At 40.1% G+C, this 9,083-nt stretch overlaps 1 long non-coding RNA gene across 1 annotated transcript; it reads left to right on the forward strand.

Annotated features, from left to right (window-relative positions):
• The first annotated feature begins 4,682 nt into the window (after positions 1–4,682).
• LOC308468884 lies at positions 4,683–8,837 on the forward strand. The gene is made up of 2 exons (XR_013981932.1): positions 4,683–4,810; positions 8,730–8,837. It is a non-coding gene; the product is annotated as an uncharacterized lncRNA (long non-coding RNA).
• The last annotated feature ends 246 nt before the right edge of the window (positions 8,838–9,083 follow it).

Genomic DNA, 9,083 nt, shown 5'->3' on the forward strand with positions numbered 1-9,083 from the left:
CAGCAGTTATCCCTAATGCATTTTTGTATGTTATTTTTAACTGATATATGCATTTTTGGTACACATTACTTGTTTGGAAAACAACATTGCAAAATCTGGAATGGCGCTGATTTCAAAACGTGTCTGTGTTTCATTCTGTATATTGTTTTGGAAAACTTGTTAGGTTCACCTTTAAATACTAACTGAATCAAATTTATCCCCCATTTCTAAGCTTGACCTACTTCACAAGGTAGTTTGAAGCTCAAAATGAGTGTTTGTGTAGATGCTGCTTTGTAGGAACAGTGTAGTAAAGGGTAATGAGAGTTAAATAATGATGATGGCGATGGCAACTGGCCATCCATGTAGAGAAATTTGTTTACAGACAGTTTCCTGTTTGTAACAGAGTCTTGATGAAATTATGCCTTTAAAAAGCATTCATATAAATCCGAGACAGGGACCCTGCGGCCCTCTAGACTCCAGCTCCCACCATCCCTATCCCCTGGCCTTGCTGTCTGGAACTGAATGGGAGTTGGAGCCCAACAACACCTGTAGACTCAGATATTCCTTTTTATATAAATGATGATTAATCATATTCAGGATTGTCAGAAAAGAGACTGAGCCACTAGCATTGGGCTTTTGTATGAATTTGTGGCACGGCCTCATTTGGAGTTAGATTGCACTACTTTGCTTTTATCATTGTGCTGGTTTGTGTACTTTTTGGACATAATTAGATTTCCCTGTGTTTTCGTTGTTTATTGTTCAGTTTTATAGTTTGAGGGGTGACCTGCCTGAAAAGATTTCTAGAAGCCTTTTAAACAAGCAACGGTGTGTACAATTTCAGCCACTCCCCATCTCAAAAAAGGACATTGCAGAGATGGGGAAGATGAAGGAAAATGCCAACCCAAATGATAAGAGTGCACCTTCTATAAGAACATAAGCAACTGGTATTCATAGAATCCAGAACTGTAGAGTTGTAAGGGACCCAACTCTTCCCTCCCACAATGCAGGAATCATCACTGACCCAGCAGGAATCACCTCTGACCCAGCAGGAATCACCTCTGTGCCTCTGACCACAACTATCTCTACTAGCCATGATGGCTATGCTCTGTCGCCACAGTAGGAGGCAGTAATGCTTTCTGAATACCAGTTGCTAGAAACCACAGGAGGAGAGTGTGCTCTGGTGCTTGGCCCCTGCTTGCAGATTCCCAACAGGCATATGGTTGGCCACTGTGAAAACAGGATGAGGGACTGGCTCGACCATTGGCCTGACCCAGCAGGCTTTTCTTGCATTCTTATGTCAACCCAAATGATAGAGTGCACATTTCCCATGGGAGAAGGATAAAATGTTTGGGACATTTTAGTTTTAGGTTTTTTAAAAATGACTATGGTGAGGTGGAAAAAAGGCACAGAAGACCCCAGGTTCATTCCCTGTTGTCTTCAGGTTGGGATGGGAAAAGCTCCTGCTCAAAACCCTGGAGAGCCTCTGCCAGTCGGAATAGACAAAACTGAACTAGATGGACCAATTAGTCTGACTCAGTACAAGGCAGTTTTCTATGTTCCTCTGTTTATGGATGTATGTGTGGTGTTTAATTCAGGGATAGGAAACTTGTGGTCCTCCATATTGTTGGACTAGGAGTCCCTGATAATTGGCCCTTCTACCTGGGGTTGATGTGAGTTGTAGACCAATAAAATATAAGGAGGGTCACAGTTTTCCCATCACTGCTTTGATTTGTTTAAACTTTCAGCCTTCACTCTGCCATCTTATCACAACGTGTAAAACATTGTGTTCTGCAGCAGTGCAGAGCACCATCAGAAGTGGGACCCTTCTTTACACCTCCCCTAAGCTGACAAATATTAGGATTTCATTTGTAATCAGTAAAGTTGCAGGGTTGGGGGGAGTTGAATTTGCAATACAGTAGAGAGGGGATTTAAAATTCAGGCACTAGTTAATCTTGGCCTCTTGAGTTTGCCTGTCAAAATCAGCTACATCTAGTAATAAAAACCACCTAAGGACCTTTTTGTACTGACCTTGACTCCCCATGATCCAAAGGTGGAGCTTCTTTCTGCCAAGTAAATCCCTTGTTAATGTTGCTGAGATTGAAATTTATGGTCATGGAAGGTGTTGAGCCACCAGAACAGATGGTTACTTACTAATTTGGGGGCTATTTGGAATGTTTTTTAAATCTGAGCAAAACTGTCCCATTTTGCAAGCTGAAAGGGCCATAAGTTTAAGGGGCTCGTATATTAAATCATTGTGTGTTTGCCTTATTGCAAAAGATTATTTGCAGGATAATTTACAGCCCATTGTCTGATCATCTGCACAGCCGGAGGCAACTGAAATAATACTTTAGGGACAGATTTTTCTGTCCAGTGATCAAACTGACTCATGAAAATGTACAGCTTGCTGATCACTGAAGCTGTAGTTGGTTTTTCTGTTTCAGGATAACATCTCTATTAATCCATGTTATAAAAAGAAGAAATACATTTTAAAACTACCAACATCCTCATTTGTATTAAAAAACTACACTGATCTATGTTTGTCCAAATATGCTGGTGTTTCTAGGTGTCTGGTCCATCACTTGCACTTATTTATTACTTTAAAATTAAAACCAGGAAATAATAACCAGAACCCCTCAGGGGATTATCTTAAAAAGCATGCTTTCACTCATGTTTTCATACAGAGGGTTCATGCGGTTCTAATTTCCAATACAAAGAATATATAGCTCACTTCATGGTTGACATCACTTTCCACAGAAAGTTGCTTGGTGGTTCTCCCCCCCCCCCCCTTCTTTGTTTCAATAAGATATTATTATTTTATCCTGTTGTCAGATGTTTGCATTGGCAGATCTTATGCAGTGCAAATGATCATTCTGGCTGCATTTCCAAAAAGTTGCTTTGAATAAAATGCTTAGCAAATTAACATGAAAATGAAGATGGAGGTTCTGAGTACAATGGAAAAGCTTCATTAACTACAGATTCTATTGTTCTTTAAGTAAGATGCTTTGACCTTCCCTATTTTTTGCTTTCCCCTCTCCTCATAATGTTACTTTTCCCACTTTTCATTCATTGGAACAAGCCAGGATCCAATAACAAAATAAAGTTGAGTAATGAAAATTAATAGGGAGTCTTAATATCCAGGCGTGTGGAGTCTATCCATGGCAGATGAATTGTGCCAACCAGTAATAGCATGATATATTTACATGGGCTTTTGTACTTCTCCAGTACACAGCTGAATCAGATGGATTTGGAATGCTTCAATGTGTTGCCAGCTATAATGGTCAGCAGTGGAGGGGACCTGAAAGTCTTCCTCACTTGGACCAATGGTAATTCTTTCACCATATGAAAGTTACAAGATTCCTCCAGGGAGATGGACCCAGCTGCAACTTGTTTTTGCTGTTGAGCAAAAGAGAAATGTTGGGCCTTTGGAAAGAAAAGGTTTCATCAAGATTTTAATACACACACACAAAATGAAAGACACAAACAGCCCCTCTATAAAACACAATTGATTGTCCCTGTGGGTATTAGGAGATATATCATAACTCCAGCACTTTCTGCAGCTGTTCTCTACCTTCTACATCTGGCTTCATAGGTAAAAAAGAATGGCGTGCATAGTAGAGTCATCATCACCACTGTCCCAGAGGGGGGAAAAGATCCAGTCAGGGGCACGGGTGGAGAGGGAATATATTCCCATGGAATTCATTAAATCAGGCAATCAATTTATGAGCATCAGCTATGTCCAAGTAGCTACATTGCAGACTTTAGGATTAGCCAATTTGGATTCCCTACAGACTACATCCCACATCAGCCCCAGCCAGAATGGCCAGTAGTCAGGAATTGTGGGAGTTGTAGTCCACAACATCTGGAGGGCACCGCATTGACTTTGGTCGTTTAGCTGTTGCTGTTTTTGCTAAGGATGCTTGGGGACTATAGGTTTTTCTTTTGCTTCAGCATCAAGGAGGAGGAATAATGGGTGTACTGACAGTGTAAAAAGAAAAAAGTCAGTATCATAGTTAAATGATGCTCATATCATTTGAATATTTCCAGCAACCCTCAGCATAGTGCCTTAGAAAAAAAAGTAAGCCATCACTTAAACAATGTAACACCATTATATCTCCAGGGCTACCAAACAATTAAAGCAACTAGCAGCCCCTTGGGGGCTCAAGAAATACCATTATTAATTTCTTAGCAATGATGACTGCTTACATCATTTTTTATGAAATAGCTGAGGCGCAACTCTGCAACATGATCTACAACTGTTGCTGGTCTTTTTCTGGTAAAAGGCTCCATAAACTTTGAGCTAATAAGCAGTATTATTATCAGTGCTTTTTTTCTAGAAAAAATAGGTGCCCTCACTGTGAAGTTGTTACAGTAAGTGCAATACTTTTTAACAATTAAAGTGCCCCCTGAAAAAAGCACTAATTATTATCATTTATTGCTTTTTATATTAAAAAATTGTCTCAAGTTGATATACAATAACCAAAAACAAGCAAGCAAACAATTTTAAAACCATGCAAAGTAGACATTTGTTGTAAATATTCATTTATTTAGCTGGAAAAGCCTGTTGGAATAAATGTATATTCAGTTGTTTCCATGAAGCAAGCTAACAAGCACTTAGCTTCCTGAGTCTCTGCTACCCAGGCCTTTTGTGATGTCACAACAGCTGAGCCAATGGTGACCAGACATCATGGCTACATCAGCTGATGATATTACCAGTGGTGTGGCAGGCAGCAAAGTCCGAAGTCAAAGATACTGAAAGTAAAAGAACATGCTAGCTGGGCTGATGGTAGCTGAAGTTCCAAAGATCTGGAGGATTCCAGGTTGAGCAAGACTGGTAAACCTAATGATGAATGGATGTTTAAGGCAGCTTCCTATAGATTTACCAGTTTATCTAGCTGCTAGGAATGGGGGAGAAATTCACTTAAATTTGCATTTACTGGCAAATGTACCAACTTCACACTTTCTGAAATTATCTGAGAAACAAAGCATCCTGAATTTGCTTCTGCCCATATTTAATGAAGGTCATATTTTTGTAATAGCTGCATAAAATGGGCCATATGTGAAATTTGCTGCCTTGCTGATTTTAATTTTCCATTAAATCCAATTCCAATTTACATCTCCCCCAAGTATAATCTCTGCTTAAGTAAACTTCCCCTATTTCTTAAGCCCTTTATGAAGAAAATCGAGCTGTCTCTTCACTCGGTGCCTATAGTGACAGTAACGTGACCATTGTGTGTTTTTCCAGGACTTCTTCAACAAATAGGCGTTGGCCATTTTTATCTCAAGAATTCCTGCCCCCTGCCCCCCAAGTCTAAATCTGCACCTATTAGTATTGCCACACCCATCTTGTATTTGAGGCAAGGACAATATTTACCAGTTCTTTTGTTAGTAAAGATGTTATTTGAGATGTTCATTCTGTAATAAACATCTCTAGCTATTTGGTCTATTTCCTAGTCTTTATCACTTTAAGCCTTGCTGCATGTCTGTACTGTATCTGTGGGATGTTTAAACTCTAAGCATCCAATGTGTTTCAATGCCAGTCATACCTATTTGGAAGAACTCTGAGACTCGAAACTCCATTTCCCCCCTAATCCTAGCTGTTGGAGGGCTTACTACTTATCAGCCTTCTTCCTCCTCCAAATCACCATCATTGTCTTCTTTGTCTAGGCCCTCAGCCCTTATTCCTTCAGGTAGTTCCAACTGCAGAATCTATACTTGGTTGCTGTGAGTGGCACCTTTGTGGGGCACCACTAAATGAAAGAGAAATCCCTAGTAATATCAGAACCCCACTTCCTGGAGCTTTAAAGTACCGTATTTTTTGCTCTATAAGACTCACTTTTTCCCTTCTAAAAAGTAAGGGGAAATGTGTGTGCGTCCTATGGAGCGAATGCAGGCTGCACAGCTATCCCAGAAGCCAGAACAGCAAGAGGGATTGCTGCTTTCACTGCGCAGCGATCCCTCTTGCTGTTCTGGCTTCTGAGATTCAGAATATTTTGTTTCTTGTTTTTCTCTTCCAAAAGCTTGGTGCTTCTTGTGGTCTGGTGCATCTTATAGAGCGAAAAATACGGTAATTGACATCTGTAATGTTTCTGGGGCTATGTCTGGGGCAGTTTCATGTTTTTTCCTATTCTGGTTTTACCCCCTACTCCCAGCTTCATTTTTTATGAGGTGGCACAGCAGTCTATTAATTCTTGTTGGAAAGTCTTAAACTTCTGTGCCACCTCCTCCTTCATAGCTGATTTCAAGGCCGCTGAGGTTACTGGCGTGTCCTCATTCATTTCTTGTGGCTGGTCCAGCTGGGTGTTCTGACGCCATTTTAGATGCTGCGCCATCACCCTCAGGTCCCAAGTGACATTCTTTGTATATCATCGCAAAATGGACTCGAATGTTATGCTCCTTAGATCTCCTTGGTCCCTACAGCATACCCCATTCTAGAGACAAGTTTCAGGGATGATTTTCATAAACAAGGGAGCTATCAGCCTATGCCGCCATCTTGTTGGTGGTCAAGCTCCTTCCCTTTCAGGAGGATTCTTTAAATAAATAAAAATGTGGAATTGTTGAGAAAAAAAGATCTGAAAAATGAGAAACTTAAGAGAAACAAAAATTGACAAGTTCACCCATCCCTTCTAGCTATTGATTAAAATGGACCAAATCAATGCACAAGCCAGGGAAAAGTATAAATTTCCTATCTAAACATAGCCTTTTCCTACCAGGTTTGATTGCTGTGTATGTAGAAGCTCATTTTAACGCAGTACATGAAAGTGAAGGGACACCCCAGGTGAAATTATGCTTGAAGGACAAAGCCCTAACCTGATATGCAATGGTGTCAATCCATAATGACCCAAGTTTGGTTGGTGAAGGAAGTATGGGTTTATGTTTGAGCAAAGGAAATGAGTCAAAATCATTTTCCCCCCTCTCTCTCTCTTTGTTAAATGCCTAGGCAAATTTCTTTGAGGTGGTTTCCCTTAAATCTCTCTGTGTTTTTTTCCCTTTTAAATACAAAAAATACCATTTGATTTTCCTGGACGCTAACCTAGACAGCTGATAGATTTTCCCTCATTACATGTGACAGGTAACCCCCCACCCCACCCCAATCAAGTGGCCTTCAGAATATTTTTTCATTTGCACAAGAGAGAGCCTAAGTTCACTTACACACACACACTCTGTCCTGGAAGCAAGAGCACATTCTATCATTCTCCATTCCAGTACTCCTCCCCAGGGTAAAATTGGACAGAGTACATTTAAATGTCACTCAAACTCCCCTCTTTTTTCCACTCAGTTTTAACCATATGGGTTAATTTTACCCTCTCTCTAATTCCCCTATTATTACACATTCTTTAAGTATTTTTTTAAGTATTATGAGGAGATTCAACACATGTTGAGGATTTCCCCCCTCAATTAATGGGAGAAAGGGAGGCTGTTAGGTCTCTTTTTGCAATGTTTCAGAGGGAGGGGTTCAAGAGAAAGGGTCTTTCATTGGGAATTGCAAAACATCTCATGGCAAAGGTCAGCAGGGTAACAGGAAAATGATTTGTGTTTGCTCTCTGAAGAGGTGCATCAAGAAAGAGTCCAGAAATGCTTGCAACTTTTGTTTAAAATGCAAAATAAAATTGCATACTCCACCAAACATGCTGTTTTTAAAAGTATGTCCGATTCTTTTCCATTATTTGATTAAAGTTCGTTGAAGCCCTAAAGCAGTAATAATTTTGAGGATCCCTGCTCCACCATTAATACTTATTTTGCATTTAGGAAACCCAGCCAGATGGCGGAGTATTATTAGTATTAGCATTAATAATAATAATAATAATAATAATAATAATAATAAACAAATTTCTTTCTCGCTTTTTCATCCCCAAAATGGATACTCAAAACAGCTGGTAAAATTTACATTATGTGGTGTGGCACTTTAGAGCAGCTGTGGGCAAATTTCAGGTTTGTGGCATTTACTTTGTAGTCTGTAGTTTGTCACATGGAGAAGCCAAGTGCAAAATATTGGTGGGACTGGAACCAAAAGCAAAAAATTAATAATTGTGACACGGGGGATGGAACCCATGACCAACACATCTGGCTGCTTAGAATGCTCCTGTTGAGAGTTAAGGAAACACTGAAACATCTGCTTGAGATCCCTTTGGTTAAAACCAGTCCATATTCATACGGACCTGGAATAAACAGGTGGCATGGCTTCTGGGCTCAAGTTCTTGCATGGGGACTCAACACCTATCAGATCTAGCTGTAGGACTGATGCTATGTTGTGTTGTGATAAAAACAAACTGAAAAATGTACCCACCCACCTACTAATTTCTCTTTATCTGGAAAGAGCTCATATCTAAAAACAATTTTAGGGATGGAGGAGGAAAATCCTGGAATTTTAACATGAATGGTTAAATTTAAAGTGCATCCTATTGCAATCTACTTAGTGATAGTTCAGTGGGACTTACTTCCAGGATTGCAGCATTAGATCTATCAATGGTTGGACGAATGGTTAATAATCCTGCTCATGGTTTCATCCAGTGCTCATTATTTGCTTACTTTTCTGAATAGCACCAAATAACAGATTATAATTAGGATTTCCATTTTTATTCATGGGTATAATATACTGGTGAGGGGTGCATGGTCAGAAGAAACATTTCCTGAGAACCTATCAGTGAAAATTACTCCCCTTTTTGTCCTGTTACCCCTACATGCTGTTGCTTCTGCAACATCCACCCCACCTCCCACCCTTTTCCTTTCCTCTTCCTGGGTTTGCCACATAGGAAATTCTAACCAACTGGGGATCACAGAATGACGTGGATGACATCGTGCAGGTCTTCAGCCAACCGTGTTTGGCTATGCAACATAAAACCATCAGTGAGGACAAACAACATTAACTGAGAGTGAATGTATTGCTTCCTGGAACAGTCACACACAGAACCCCAATGAGTCAAGGATCGTTGCAATGAATGGGATGTTTTCATTATACTATTTAGCCAGGTTTGGCTATGTGTCCGTATTACTGAGGCCAAATTAAGGGAAGGGAGAAAGAAATGAGGGCAATGTAGATGAATAGGAAGAGGGGGCAAGGGGGCATTTTTTTCAACACTGCCCAAATGTTTTCCCCAAAAAACTAA

The sequence above is a fragment of the Podarcis pityusensis genome (genome assembly GCF_964106645.2).
Source record: "Podarcis pityusensis genome assembly, chromosome: Z".
In the NCBI taxonomy this organism is placed as follows: Eukaryota; Metazoa; Chordata; class Lepidosauria; order Squamata; family Lacertidae; genus Podarcis; species Podarcis pityusensis.